The sequence below is a fragment of the Hypanus sabinus genome, chromosome 16 (assembly GCF_030144855.1).
Source record: "Hypanus sabinus isolate sHypSab1 chromosome 16, sHypSab1.hap1, whole genome shotgun sequence".
Taxonomy (NCBI): Eukaryota; Metazoa; Chordata; class Chondrichthyes; order Myliobatiformes; family Dasyatidae; genus Hypanus; species Hypanus sabinus.
The window spans coordinates 81,539,748-81,553,965 of record NC_082721.1 but is presented as its reverse complement, the minus strand read 5'-3'; the positions used below and the strand labels follow the sequence as shown (position 1 = coordinate 81,553,965).

The 14,218-nt window shown below is 45.5% G+C and overlaps 1 protein-coding gene across 3 annotated transcripts in view; it reads right to left on the bottom strand.

Moving 5' to 3' along the window:
- The window catches only part of LOC132406487 (cAMP-specific 3',5'-cyclic phosphodiesterase 4B-like), a 311,131-nt gene that overhangs the window by 149,957 nt on the left and 146,956 nt on the right, over window positions 1-14,218 (bottom strand). The gene's annotated exons all lie outside the window — the stretch shown is intronic.

Sequence of the window (14,218 nt, the reverse complement as noted above, 5' to 3'; positions counted from 1 at the left end):
AACTCCATTCAATATGTCATTTGTTTTTGCATTATAAACAACATTACTGCTAAGAGTGGGTCAGGCAGTATCTGTGGAGGGAAATGGACACACAATGTTTTGGGGCTGAGACCGCTGATCCTGTGGTATGTTCATCCACCTGTTCCCAATGCCCCCCCTTCCCCCCCCCCCCCCCCCCCCCCGTGCAGAAGGTTGATCTGCCTGCAGAATATCTACTAGCTTACACAGCCGGCACAACACTGTGGGCCAAAAGGCCTGCAAGGTCTTGTAGATTTCCGTGTTCTACGTTCTGTCTCCACTATATTTTAACCCCCTGGCAGTATGTTCACTCTCCCTGCACCACATTTACTGTTAGTAGTACATTCAGCCTCTTACAGCTCAATCCATCTCTCTGCGTATATCCAATCTTCCACTGTATATTCTCCTACCTGAAGCACATCCAGCATGCTAGCCATAGATTTACCTGTACCTCATGTTCATTCTCCTGCACAATGTTCATTGTACGGTGTTCTCCTGTTGCATAGTCACCCTCTGTACCATATATCATCTGTCAATATATGTTCACTTTTCTGCCGTGTACTCACTTTGTGGTATATTTTCCCTTTTTGTGGGACATTCATTCTTTTGTGTTTTTTTTAAGTCACAATGTACTATCTCAAGTGCCGGTGGCATCTGTCTGTCTTGAAGGACCATGGAAAGCCTGGGAGACAAGGCATGGAGGTCCTGGGATGCCCTCTCGGCCTCTCCGGTGTAGGCCAAAGGAAAGCAAAGCAGTACGTTTGGCACCAGCTTGGCCGCGGGAGCTGCCGGAACAATGCTCAATGATGACCGGCTACCTTAGGGGCTCCAGTCCAAATCTTGTGTCTGGGTTTACTCCCGTACCCTTTGCCTCTCCTGAGGCTGCCCACAAGGCACTGGGGCTACTTATCCACAGCTGGGAATCTGGTGCACGAACAGCAGGATGTGTCCACACACCGATGGGCCTGCGTGCTACGTGTGCAGGGGACAGGCTTCCTCCCTGTAGTTCAGCCTGATTCTGAAAGGAGTTCAGTTTCCAGGGAGGAGGCACTGCGAAGCTTGTTGTTGGTGAGGCTATGTACTGGCAGGGAAAACTTACACACTCAGTTCTCCTTTTTGTGAGCCAGCTACCCAGTGGTAGAAACTGAAAGAGCAACAAGCACTACCCACTACACTACCACACCAGAGTCGTCACAACAATCATTAGACACACTCAAATACAACATCATCTAATTCTGCCCTTTGCAGTATAGTCATGCACAATATTAACCCCTTCAGCAAATTCACATCTGCATTAATCCACACTGCTTCTCATTGATTAGCTCAAACTATTCCAAGTGTTTATCTTTTCACTCTGTGATCTTATTTTGTTATTTATTGATTGAGATGCAGTGTGTAACAGGCCCCTCTGACCCTTTGTGCCACCCCACCCAGCAACCCCTGTGTGGTGAACTACATATACCTGCCTGGACACGCCCCCTGCTGACTGCTCCTGTGGCTCCTCCCACAGACCCCTGTGTAAAGGCGATCAAGGCCTGAGCCCGGCCTCTCAGTCTCCAGGATGTAGTATGGATGTAGTGAGTTACTGATGGTGCATCACCCTGATTTCACCCTAGCCTAATCATGGTACCCTCCGAGAGGACCACAACCTTGTTGTAGGGTTTGGAGGCTTGCGTGCCTCAATGACCCAGAGAACTACGTTAGCTGGAGTCAGGGCTTTATGCTTTGGCTCTTGGTAGGGTTGCCCACACCTAGCAGGTCAAAGGGTAGAGGCCAGACTAAGAGAGGTCCACTGATCCTCCAGGTTCAGGAGTTCATCTCAGGAGTAACCACCTTCACTGGTGAAACAAAACTGTTACAGAGACAGCAGTGAAGAATCTTTCTGCATCTGAATGCGACGGGATTCCTGAGTCTCGTCCCTGGACTTGTGTGACTGACAGTAGTGAAAACCGAGAGGAAGCTACCGATATGGTGAAGGAAGCCCTGAACACCGGCAGAGATGGAGGACTTTCACTGCTGCCCTAAACACCAGTGGTGTAAGGGGCAGTAAGACAATTTACAATGACCAATTAACCCGCTAGCCGGTGTGCCTTTGGACTATGTGAGGAAATCGGAGCACCCGGAGAAAATACACACATTCCACAGGGAGGACGTACAAACCCCTTACAGATGATGTCAGAACTGAACTCGGAACTCTGACACCCCAATAGCATTGTGTTAACTGCTACGCCACCATGGCGCCCATGACAATATTTAGATTCTTTGCCACCACAGACTGGCCTGTAATTTCTAAGGCATATTCTGACTCCTCTTTCTAAAAAGGGCAATACATTTACCCGACCTCTGGCATCTCCTCAAACTCGACTAAGAGTGAAAGAACATGGCAACTCCTCCAATCTCCATCCTGCTTCCTTCAACAAGCTGGGATGCGTCCTATCCAGATCACATGACTTATTTAGTTTAGGCAAGGCTGGCCTTTCTAATAGATATTCCTCATAAATCTTCAGCACATCCATTAAATTCTGCTTCTTCCACTTTAATCAACACCATGGCAGTGTTCTTTTCCTTGATAAAGAGCAGTTCATCAGCACTCAGGGGTCTGAAGCATAAATTACCCTGGCTGTTCCTAATTGGTCCCATGACTCTTCTAATTATCTGCCTAATATTCACATGCCTGGGGGATATTTTTGGGTTACTCTTTATGTTAATGTTTTATATTATATTAGTTTTGATCCCCATACTTTGCCTTAATCTCCCTCACATTTTCCCTCTCAGCTAACTATATTCAGCCTGGTTCTCAGTGGAATTAGTCACCAGACACGTGTCATACATACACTCTTGTCTGTCATCACATTGTTTCTCTTGCCTGTCATCCGTGGAACGCTGAGTTGGTTCCCTGCCTTTTCCCCTCATTGGAACGTGCCCAGGGTTTTACCTGAAACGTATCTCATCATTCTGTTGCATTTCTAGCTACGAATACAGGGACCCACTTCACACTGGCCAGATCCCCTCTCGTTCCAATGAAGTTCACCCCTCCAATTAAAAATACCCTTATGATTGTTCTCAGTCCTTCTCTGTAAAATTAAACTTGATGACAAGATTGCTACTGTTCCTCAAGGATTTTTCCACTGACATCTGGTGCAGCTTATGCCTAGAAACCAAATCCAGCAATGCTTGTTTCCAAAAATGAATCTGAGCAATTAAGTTCTTTGCAGCCATCTTGTTACCAAGCCATTTTTTTGCATTTTGACAGGTGTGCTGGAAGATCTTAACCATACGGGCACAGCGCACTTGGGCAGAGCGTTGCAGTGATTTACCACTCTCTGAGAGCAGTAGTTATTCATCTCTGTCCTACCTGGTGACCCTTTACACTGAAACCATGCCCTTGGTTCTAGATACTCACACATCCTCCTGGGCAGGATTGGTCTCACTCAGAGCCAGGTACTAGTAGTGCCCCAATTCCGGTACAGTTCCTCACATGAGCACCGCTGTGTGCATACATCTACTGATGCTTCTGGACACATCATCAGTGATGTTCCTGGAATCATCGGGTGTTTCGGGTCTTTCAACATTATACACCCTTCTCCAGATGACCCAGCCAGGGCTGATCAGACCCCAGCTTGTGTTCAGATGGCTAGCTACACATGACTCCATGGCTCTCCTCTCTTGAGCCACAGCCACCTTGAGGCCCTCTCTGCCGCATCGGTGGTACTGCGGATGGCCCTCCTCTTCCTCTCTCCCTTGATGCCCAAATTGCTGTAGGTTCTGGCTAAGAAATGGGCTGCAAATCCCCTGAAACCAACTTCCACTGGGAGACACCTCGCTCTCCATCCAGCCTGCTGGCAGTTGCTGACCAGTCCTGCATACTTTGATAGCTTCCTTTCAAAGGCCTCTTCCAAGCGATCTTCCCATGGGACTGTCAGCTCCAGCATCACCACCTGTTTCGTAGACTCAGACACAAGGACAACATCTGGTCGCAGAGTGGTGGCTGATATGGTTGGGGAACTTCAGCTGCCTTTCGAGGTCCACCAACAGCTGCCAGTCTCTTGCAGAGGTCAGGATACCTGCCGATGTTCTTTTGGCGGGTATTGTGGATACCTCACCAGCCTAGGTTTTGGCATAGAAGCAACTAATATATTACTAGTGTATAAATTTCCATTAAGAATCTAGAGAGTGGTAATAAACGGTTGCCTCACTGACTGGAGGCCTGTGAGTAGTGGTGTATCACAGGAATCAGTGCTGAATCCTTTGTTGTTTGTCATCTGTATCAAATATCTGGATGATAATGTAGTTAACTGGATCAGCAAATTTGCAGACGACACCAAGACTGGGATGTAGTAGACAGCAAGGAAGTCTATCATGGCTTGCAGAGGGATCTGCATCAGCTGGAAAAATGGGCTGAAAAATGACGGATGGAATTTAATGCAGACAACTGCAAGGTCCTGCACTTTGGTAGGACCAGTCAGGGCAGGTCTTACCCAGTGAACAGCAGGGTACAGAGGAGTGTGGTAGATCAAAGAGATCTGGGAATACAGGTCCATAATTCATTGAAAATGGTGTCAAATGTTGGTGGGGTCATAAACAAAGCTTTGGGCACAATGGCCTTCATAAATCAATTTACTGAGTACAGGAGATGGGACGTTATGTTGAAGTTGTATAAAATGGCGGTGAGGCCTAATTTGGAGTATTGTGTGCAGTTCTGGTCACCTACCAACAGGAAAGATGTGAACAAGGTTGAAAAAAGTACAGAGAAAATTTACAAAGGTGTAGCCGGATCTGAAAGACCTGAGTTATAAGGAAAGATTCAATAGGTTAGAACTTCATTCTTTAAATCGTAGAAGATTGAGGGGGGATTTGATAAGGGTATACAAAGTTATGAGGGGTATAGTTAGGGTAAATGCAAGCAGGCTTTTTCCACTGAGGTTGGGTGGGACTACAGCCAGAGGTCATGGGCTAAGGATGAAAGGTAAAAAGTTTAAGGGGAACCATCTTCACTTGGAGGGTCATTAGGGTGAGGAACGAGCTACCAGCACAAGAGGTGTTCACGAGCTCAGTTTCAACATTTAAGCAAAGCTTGGATAGGTACATGGATGGTAGGGGTATGGAGGGCTATGGGCCTGGTGTGGGTCGATAGGAGTAGGCAGTTTAAATGGCTTTGTCATGGACTAGATGGGCCAAAGGGCTTGTTTCTGTGCTCTGCTTCTCTATGACTATGAGATAAGTGGATGCTAAACCTGTCAAATTCCCACTTCCCACTTTTCCCTGCACCCCGGGGGGGGGGGGGGGTGGTGTAGTTGACTTAATGGAGTAGTCAAGTTTCTGGAGTGCAATTACAAGGGTTTGCAATGACTGACAGCAAACATATTCAACCATCGTCTCTGTGTTCACTGGTTAACACTGGCTGTGGATTTATGTGAAGTTGAGTGATTGGAGTGGAGGCAAAATTATTCCAGGAGGACCCCACACATCAAACGGGGCTTTACCCATGACTAACAAGCCTTGTTGACAATTAGTTATGGTGATGAATGCTGGCTGTACCTGCAACTCTCAACCTTAGAAAAGAATAAGAAATTCCTACCTCTCTCCTTCCCTCTCGCCTCCCACTCCCACCATCCTTCAACAAAGGTCCTGGCGTCCTTGGTCCTCAGCAACAATCACATCCTTTGCAATCCCTTTGATTCAGCATTAAATGAAGCACCTCGTCCCTTGCAGCACTCCCAAGCCCAGATGGAGCCTGCAACATGATGACTCATCCATCAATAGATAAAATAAATCTCACAGAGAAAAATGCAGTCCTTCAAAAATCTTTGCAGGAACCTTGAAATCACAAACAACTCAATGGACAACGCAGAAAGGATATATCTAATGTATTTTGATTGAGGTGATTTAACCTGAAGGCCTGTCGTTTTTCAATGGTGACTGTGCACGGCCCCTGTCATCCTCACAATACCTGCTTAAAAGAATACTGAGATCAAATCACAACACATTTTCCATTCTACCAGGCAGTGCTCTAGAGCTGTGTTAAATTGGGTCTGACAATTATAAGTGGGTGAGAAAATCCAAACATGTATGCAAGAATGTGCAAGGGTCCCCGAGGGTGAGAATATGTGTCTGTGCTTTAGTGAACATGGCCAGGTGAATCTAGTTATCTGAGTAAGAGTGGATGTCTAAGGGTATGTATGGAAATTGGTCCAAGCAAGTGGATGTGTGTCTGGGTAAGAATATGTGAGACGCGGGAATGAATGAAATGATGTGAGGGAGGGTGAGGGTAAGTGTGTATGAGGGACTGTAAAAGAGTTGGGGTAAGTGAAAATGTATGGCTGAAAGAATGTGAGATAGAGTTTGAATGAATCTAAAGGATAAGGGAAGTGATTTCTGCTTCTTACTTTCTGAGCTTGCCCAGGATTCTACATACATACACACATCCATCTACACAGGATAGAGCAAGTCCCACCATTCATCAACACCTACACAGAGCAGTGAGACCTAGGACAGAGCAAGGCTCAAGATGGAGCAAGATCTACAGAGTAGGGAGACTTAGGACACAGAAAGGCCCAGGATGGAGCAAGATCTACAGAGCAGTGAGCTCCAGAATGGAGCAAGGCCCAGGATGGAGCAAAATCTACAGAGTAGGGAGACCTAGGATAGAGAAAGACCCAGGATGGAGCAAGATCTACAGGGCAGTGAGCTCCAGAATGGAGCAAAATCTACAGAGCAGTGAGCTCCAGAATGGAGCAAAATCTACAGAGCAGTGAGCTCCAGAATGGAGCAAGGCCCAGGATGGAGCAAAATCTACAGAGCAGTGAGCTCCAGAATGGAGCAAGGCTCAGGATGGAGCAAACTCGACAGAGTAAGGAGACCTACGATAGAGAAAGGCCCAGGGTGGAGCAAGATCTACAGAGCAGTGAGGTCCAGAGTGAATTAAGGAACAAGTGGAAAACTGTTCAAAGAAAAACAAGCCCCAAAGATGATACAAGAGAATCAGGTTTAATATTACTTGCATATATTATGAGATTTGTTAACTTAGTGGTAGCAGTACAAGGCAAAAAATGATAATACTGAAAAAAATGATAGTCATTCAATTACAATAAGTATATATATGTCTATTACATAGTTAGATTAAAATAGTGCAGAAACAGAAATAATATATACAAAAGTGAGGTGCTGTTCATGGGTTCAATTCCATTTAGGAATCTGATGGTAGAGAGGAAGAAGCTGTTCCAGAATCTCTGAGTGTGTGCCTTCAGGCTTCTGTACCTCATTCCTGATAGTAACAATGAGAAGAGGGTATGTTCTGGGTGATGGATATCCTTAATAATGGAGGCCACATTTCTGACACATCGCTCCTTCAAGATGTCTTGAGTAGTTTGGAGGCTAGTATCCAAGATGGAGGTGACTAATTTTACAATTTTCTGTGGCTTCTCTCAATCCTGTGCAATTGCCGCCCCTATACCAGACATCCTGTCAGAATGCTCTCCATGGTACATCTGTAGGAGGATTCAAGTGTTCTAGGTGACAGACTAAATCTTCTCAAACTCCAAATGAAATATATTTGTCTTGCCTTCTTTGTAGTTGCATCAATATATTGGGACCAGGTTAGATCCTCAGATCTTGACACCCAGTAACTTGAAATTGCTCACTCTCTCCACTTCTGATCTCTCTATGAGGCTTCGGTCATATTCCCTTGTCTTGCCCTTCCTGAAGTCCACAATCAGCTCTTTGGTCTTAAGATGTTGAGTGCAAGGTTGTTGCTGCAACGCCACTCAACTAGCTGGTATATCTCACTCCTGTATGCCTTCTCATCTTCATCTGAGATTCTGCAACAATGGTTGAATTATCGGTTCATTTTTAGAAGGCTTTTGAGCTGTGCCTGGATAGGTGGAAGGGCAGGTGTTATTGAGGATGCTGGGAGTTTGCAGAAGGACTTGGATACGTCAGGAGAATGGGCAGAGAGGTGGCAGATGGAATGTAGTGAAGGATATGCATAGTCATGCACTTTGGTAGAAAGAATAAAGGCATTGACTAGTTTATAAATGGGAAATAAATTCAGAAATTGGAGTTGCAAAGGCACTTGGGAGTCCTAGAGCAGGATTCCCTAAATGTTAACTTGCAGGTTTAGTCTGTAGTAAGGAGGCCAAATGCAATTTCGAGAGTTAACCAAAGAACAGGTGGAACTATGTTCAGAGAGAAACAAAGATAATGCAAAGATATGTTGATGGGAGGCAGTGTTGAGGAAGCAGGAAGTCTGCAAAGGACTTTCAGCATGAGCATTCATTTTGAGAGGGCTAAAATATGAAATTAAGGTTGTAATGTTGAGGCTTTATAAGGTTTTGATCAGATTGCATTTGGATACCGTACTGTGAGCAGTTTTGGGCCCTTATCTAAGAAAGGATGTGCTGACATTGGAGAGGGTCCAGAAGAGGTTTACAAGATTGATCCCAGGAATGAATGAGTGTCATATAAGGAGCGTTTGATGGCTCTGTGTCTGTATTCCCTGAAGTTTAGAAAAATTAGGGGCTATCTTATTGAAACCTACTGAATATTTAAAGACATAGGTATATTGGATGTTTCCAAACAGTGGGAGAGTCTAGGACCAGAGACTCAGATTAGAAGAATGGCCTCTTAGGACAGAGATGAGGAGGAATTCTTTAGCTAGAGGGTGGTGAATCTATGGAATTCATTGCCACAGGAGACTGTGGAGGCCACAGTCACTGGGTATAATTAAAGCAGACACTTACAGGGTGAAGGAAAGAGAATGAGGTTGAGAGGGAAAATAAATCGGCCATGATTGAATGGCGGATGAGAAGTGACAGCCTAATGGTGAAAATGAGGCAACAGTAAGGTAGAGCAAGACCCAGAAGGTAGTGAGTCCAAAGTGAAAGCAAGGCCAAGACAATGTCAGCAGCAGTAAACTCCAAAGGAGAGATGGCCGCAGAGTGCAGTGAGCCATAAAGCAGGGCAATCATTGTACTGTGCTACAATCTAACCTGTTTTTTTTTCCACAAACTGCTTTTTCAGAATATGTACTGTGTCAGTAAATTACGTCAATTAAGAAATGTGGCAAAGATTTCAATAAATACATAAAAGTGGCTTGGCTTCATGTGTTTATTATATAACGATTTGGTGGATCTGCCGGTTGATTAGTTGTGGCAGAGTGGGGCAGGAGTGCAGATTAGCAGAAGTGAGCATCTGACAGCAAGCCCGCACCATTAGTCACCCACATTAACAACTTCCTCAGCTGAGGGTCCTTGAAGGTCAAAACTAATTAATGTTTAATTCACTCAAGCGGAAAAAAAGACGGTGGGGTAAGAGAGAGAAAGAGAGCAAGAGAAATATGAGGGATGTTAGCAGACATTGAGGCGGAGGCAGAGAAATACACTTGATAGAAGGAGAACGAAAGGAACAGAAAAAAGAGAGAGGCAGAAGGAGTGAGAAGGAAAGAGAGAAATGAGTATCTGAGGGGAAAGGGGGATTAGGATCAAGAGAGATATTCACACAAAGTGGACAGAGACAGTACTGGGTAGCAAAATTTCAAAAGAGAAAGATGAGAAAGGGAGAGAGATAAAATAGTGTGTGTGTGTGTGTGTGTGTGTGTGTGTGTGTGAGAGAGAGAGAGAGAGAATGTGAGTGAGAGAGTGTGTGAGAGAGAGAGAGAGTTAGAAAATGGAGAAAGACATACAAGTCTTACAAACAAGTAAATCACAGGGAGACAGCGACATTAAGAGAACTCATTATAGGAGAGTATTCATATTGTAATATTTATTTGATTAAACACCTGAAATATTGTTGTAATATTAGGAGAATTTACATATTGCTTATGAATCATACATCCTACATCACAACACAGTTTCATGGCAGTATTTTATTTAGACTGGGTTGTGACTGAATAAAACGTTAAGTAATTCTGTAGAAATGGGGTTGTCCGTCAACGCATCCAAAGGCCAGATGTTTGTGCTGGAACTGTTCCCTGGGTTCTGACCACACATTAAGGTTTCTCTGGGGAATCCAAGTCAGCAGAGGTAGGAGGGTCAGGGAAGGGGCACTTAATAAAACCCTACAAAAGTCAGCACAAACAAGAACAGGAACTGTTTGCACTGTGCCCAATAATTTTAGGAGTCAGTAGTTAATCTCTTTCAATAACTGATCTTGTCTAGTGGTCCTTCCATGAAACAAGGACTAAACAGTTACAATCAGACCGAATCTAGCTGCAGTCTCTTGCTGCATTTCACAAACATAGAACTGGAGAAGGCAATGAAAAAGAAATTTTGAAATGAAGGCAATGTAGCTGTTCTTTACATTATAGGGGTACACTCTCTGGCTGATTTTTCCCTCCAGGCTGATGATCTCTTGCTCCAGACCCAGTTCTCTGGAATTCCCTGCCTCACTCTTTGCCGGGGCTCCTCTGTCTGGATTTCACTTTGCGTGGAATTCACTGCTCTCAGTTCTTTTTCTGTTCTGCTGTGACCTGGTCCTCTTGCTGTCCCGCAGCTCACTCTGCCCTGCACCTGGATTCATCCTTGGCCTTACTTCCCATGGGGCAATGCTGCTTCACCACATGGGATTCGGACGAGGGGTGAAAATGTGGGCTGGATCTTGCACATTCATTGCACACGCTGTGTCACAACCCATACTGTGAGTGAAGAATGAGCCTCACAACAGCCTCCTTTAATATAGCACCTGAGATACAGCAAGTACACTCAGTGGCCATTTTATTAAGTACCTCATGTAAGTTACAGGAGGTATCTAATAAAGTGGCCACTGAATGGGGTCTGTGTTGCGACTGCTTCTTTTTACTTTGTATGTCAATGACTTTGATGACAAAATTGATGGCTTTGTGGCAAAGTTTCAGATGATACAAAGATAGGTGGAGGGTCAGGTAGTTTTGAGGAAGTAGAGAGGCTGCAGAAGAACTTAGACAGATTAGGAGAATGGGTAAAGAAGTGGAAGATGGAACACAGTTTCGGAAAGTATGGTCATGCACACTGGTTAGAAAAAATAAAAGGACAGACTATTTTCTAAATGGAACCTGAGGCACAAAGGGACTTGGGAGTCCTTGTGCAGGATTCCCTAAAGGTTAATGTGCAGGTTGAGTCGGTGGTGAGGAAGACAAATGCAATGTTAGCATTCATTTCAAGAGGAATAAAATATAAAAGCAAGTATGTAATGTTGAGGCTTTATAAGGCACTGGTGAGGCTTCACTTGGAGTACTGTGAGCAGTTTTGGGTATGTGCTGACACTGGAGAGGGTTCAAAGGAGGCTCACAAAAATGATTCCAGGATTGAATGGCTAGTCATATAAAAAGCGTTTGATGGATCTGGGCCTGTATTCACTAGAAGTCGGAAGAATGAGAGGTAACATCTTGAAGCCTATTGAATATTGAAAGGCCTTGATAAAGTGGATGTTTCCTATAGTGGGAGAGGACTCTCCCTGAGAACAGAGGTATGTCCTTTTAGAATGGAGATGAGGAGAAATTTCTTCAGCCAGAGAGTGGTGAATCTGTGGAATTTGTTACCACAGGCAGCTATGAAAGCCAAGTCTTCAAGTTTATTTAAGACAGAGGTTGATAGATTCTTGTTTAGTCTAGGCATGAAGGGTTATGGGGTGAAGGCAGGAGATTGGAGCTGAGAGGGAAAATGGATCAGCCATGATGAAATAGCAGAGCAGACTTGATGGGCCAAATGGCCGAATTCTGCTCCCATATTTTATGGTCTTATGGTTTAAGTTGCCACAGTGTAGGTTCATGTCTTCTGCTGTGTAACCCATCCACTTCAAGACTTGAAGTGTTGTGCATTTAGAGATGCTCTTCTGCACACTGCTGTTGTAATACATGGTTATTTGTGTTATTGTCTCTCTCGGTGATGCTGAACCAGTCTGGCCGTTCTCCTCTGACCTCTCTCATCAACAAGGCATTTTTGCCCACAGAACTGCCGCACACTGGATGTTTTTTTTTGTTTTTCACACCATTCTCTGTAAACTCTAGAGACAGTTGTGCATGGAAGTCCCAGCAGATCAGCAGCTGCTGAGATACTCAAACCACCCCGTCTGGCACCAACTCCATGGTTAAGGTCGCCTAGATGACATTTCTTCCCCACTTGATCTCAAGTCACTTTTATTGTCATTTCGACCATAACTGGTACAGTACACAGTAAAAATGAGACAATGTTTTTCAGGACCATGGTGTTACATGACACAGTACAAAAACTAGACTGAATTACTTAAAAAAATACAACACAGAGAAAGCTACACTAGACTACAGACCTACACAGGACCGTGTAAAGTGCACAAAAACAATGCAGGCATTACAATAAATAATGAACAGGACAATAGGGCAAGATGTCAGTCCAGGCTTCGGGTATTGAGGAGTCTGATAGCTTGGGGGAAGAAACTGTTACATAATCTGGTCATGTGAGCCTGAATGCTTCGGAGACTTTTCCCAGACAGCAGGAGGGAGAAGAGATTGTATGAGGGGTGCGTGGGATCCTTCGTAATGCTGTTTGCTTTGTGGATGCAGCGTTTAGTGTAAATGTCCGTGATGGCGGGAAGAGAAACCCCGATAATCTTCTCAGCTGACCTCACTATCCACTGCAGGATCTTGTGATCCGAGATAGTGCAATTTCTGAACCAGGCAGTGATGCAGTTGCTCAGGATGCTCTCAATACAACCCCTGTAGAATGTGATGAGAATGGGAGGTGGGAGATGGACTTCCCTCAGCCTTCGCAGAAAGTAGAGACGCTGCTGGACTTTCTTTGCTATAGAGCTGGTGTTGAGGGACCAGGTGAGATTCTCCGCCAGGTGAGCACCAAGAAATTTGCTGGTCTTAATTATCTCTACCGAGGAGCCGTCGATGTTCAGCGGGGAGTGGTTGCTCCATGCTCTCTTGAAGTCAACAACCATCTCTTTTGTTTTGTTTACATTCAGAGACAGGTTGTTGGCTCTGCACCAGTCCATTAGCTGCTGCACCTCTTCTCTGTAAGCTGACTCGTCGTTCTTGCTGATGAGACCCATCGTGTCATCAGCGAACTTGATGATGTGGTTCAAGCTGTGTGTTGCAGCACAGTCGTGGGTCAGCGAGTGAACAGCAGTGGACTGAGCACGCAGCCCTGGGGAGCCCCCATGCTCAGTGTGATGGTGTTGGAGATGCTGCTCCCGATCCCGACTGACTGAGGTCTCCCAGTCAGGAAGTCTAGGATCCAGTTGCAGAGGGAGGTGTTCAGGCCTAGTAGGCTTAGCTTTCCAATCAGTTTCTGAGGGATGATTGTGTTGAATGCTGAACTGAAGTCTATGAACAGCATCCGAACGTATGTGTCTTTTTTGTCCAGGTGGAGGGTGGTGGCATTGGTGTCATCTGTTGAGCGGTTGGGACTGCAAACTGCAGGGAGTCCAGTGAGGGGGGCAGCAGGGTCTTGAATGCTTCTTGACAAGCCTCTCGAAACACTTCATGATGATGGATGTAAGTGCAACTGGATGGTAGTCATTCAGGTAGGACACTGAAGACTTCTTCGGCACGGGGACGATGGTGGCGGCCTTGAAGCACGTTGGAATGGTGGCGCTGCTCAGGGAGATGTTGAAGATGTCAGTGAGAACATCTGCTAGTTGGTCTGCACATCCTCTGAGCACTCTACCAGGGATGTTGTCTGGTCCAGTAGCCTTCCGTGGGTTGACCCTGCAGAGGGTTCTTCTCACATCAGCCACGGTGAGACACAGCACCTGGTCATTTGTAGGAGGGGTGGACTTCCTCGCCGCCACATCATTTTCCGCCTCAAACCGGGCGTAGAAGTTATTCAGCACATCTGGGGGGGAGGCATCACCTACACAGTCAGGTGATGTTGTCCTGTAATTGGTGATGCCCTGGATGCCCTTCCACATGCGCCACGTGCCGCCGCTGTCCTGGAAGTGGCTGTGGATTAGCTGGGCATGTGCACACTTTGCCCTTCTGATGGGTCGGGACAGTTTGGCCCTTGCTGTTGTTAGGGCTGCCTTGTCGCCTGATCTGAAGGCGGAGTCGCGGGTCCTCAGCAGAGCAAGCGCCTCCGCGGTCATCCATGGATCTGAACAACAACTGAACCTCTTGACCATGTCTAAATACTTCTATGCACTGAGTGGTTAATTAGATATTTGCCTTAACAAGCAGGTATCTAATATGTATCTAATAAAGTAGCCACGGAGTGTGGTCTAGAAAATCCACTGGTTTATTAACACT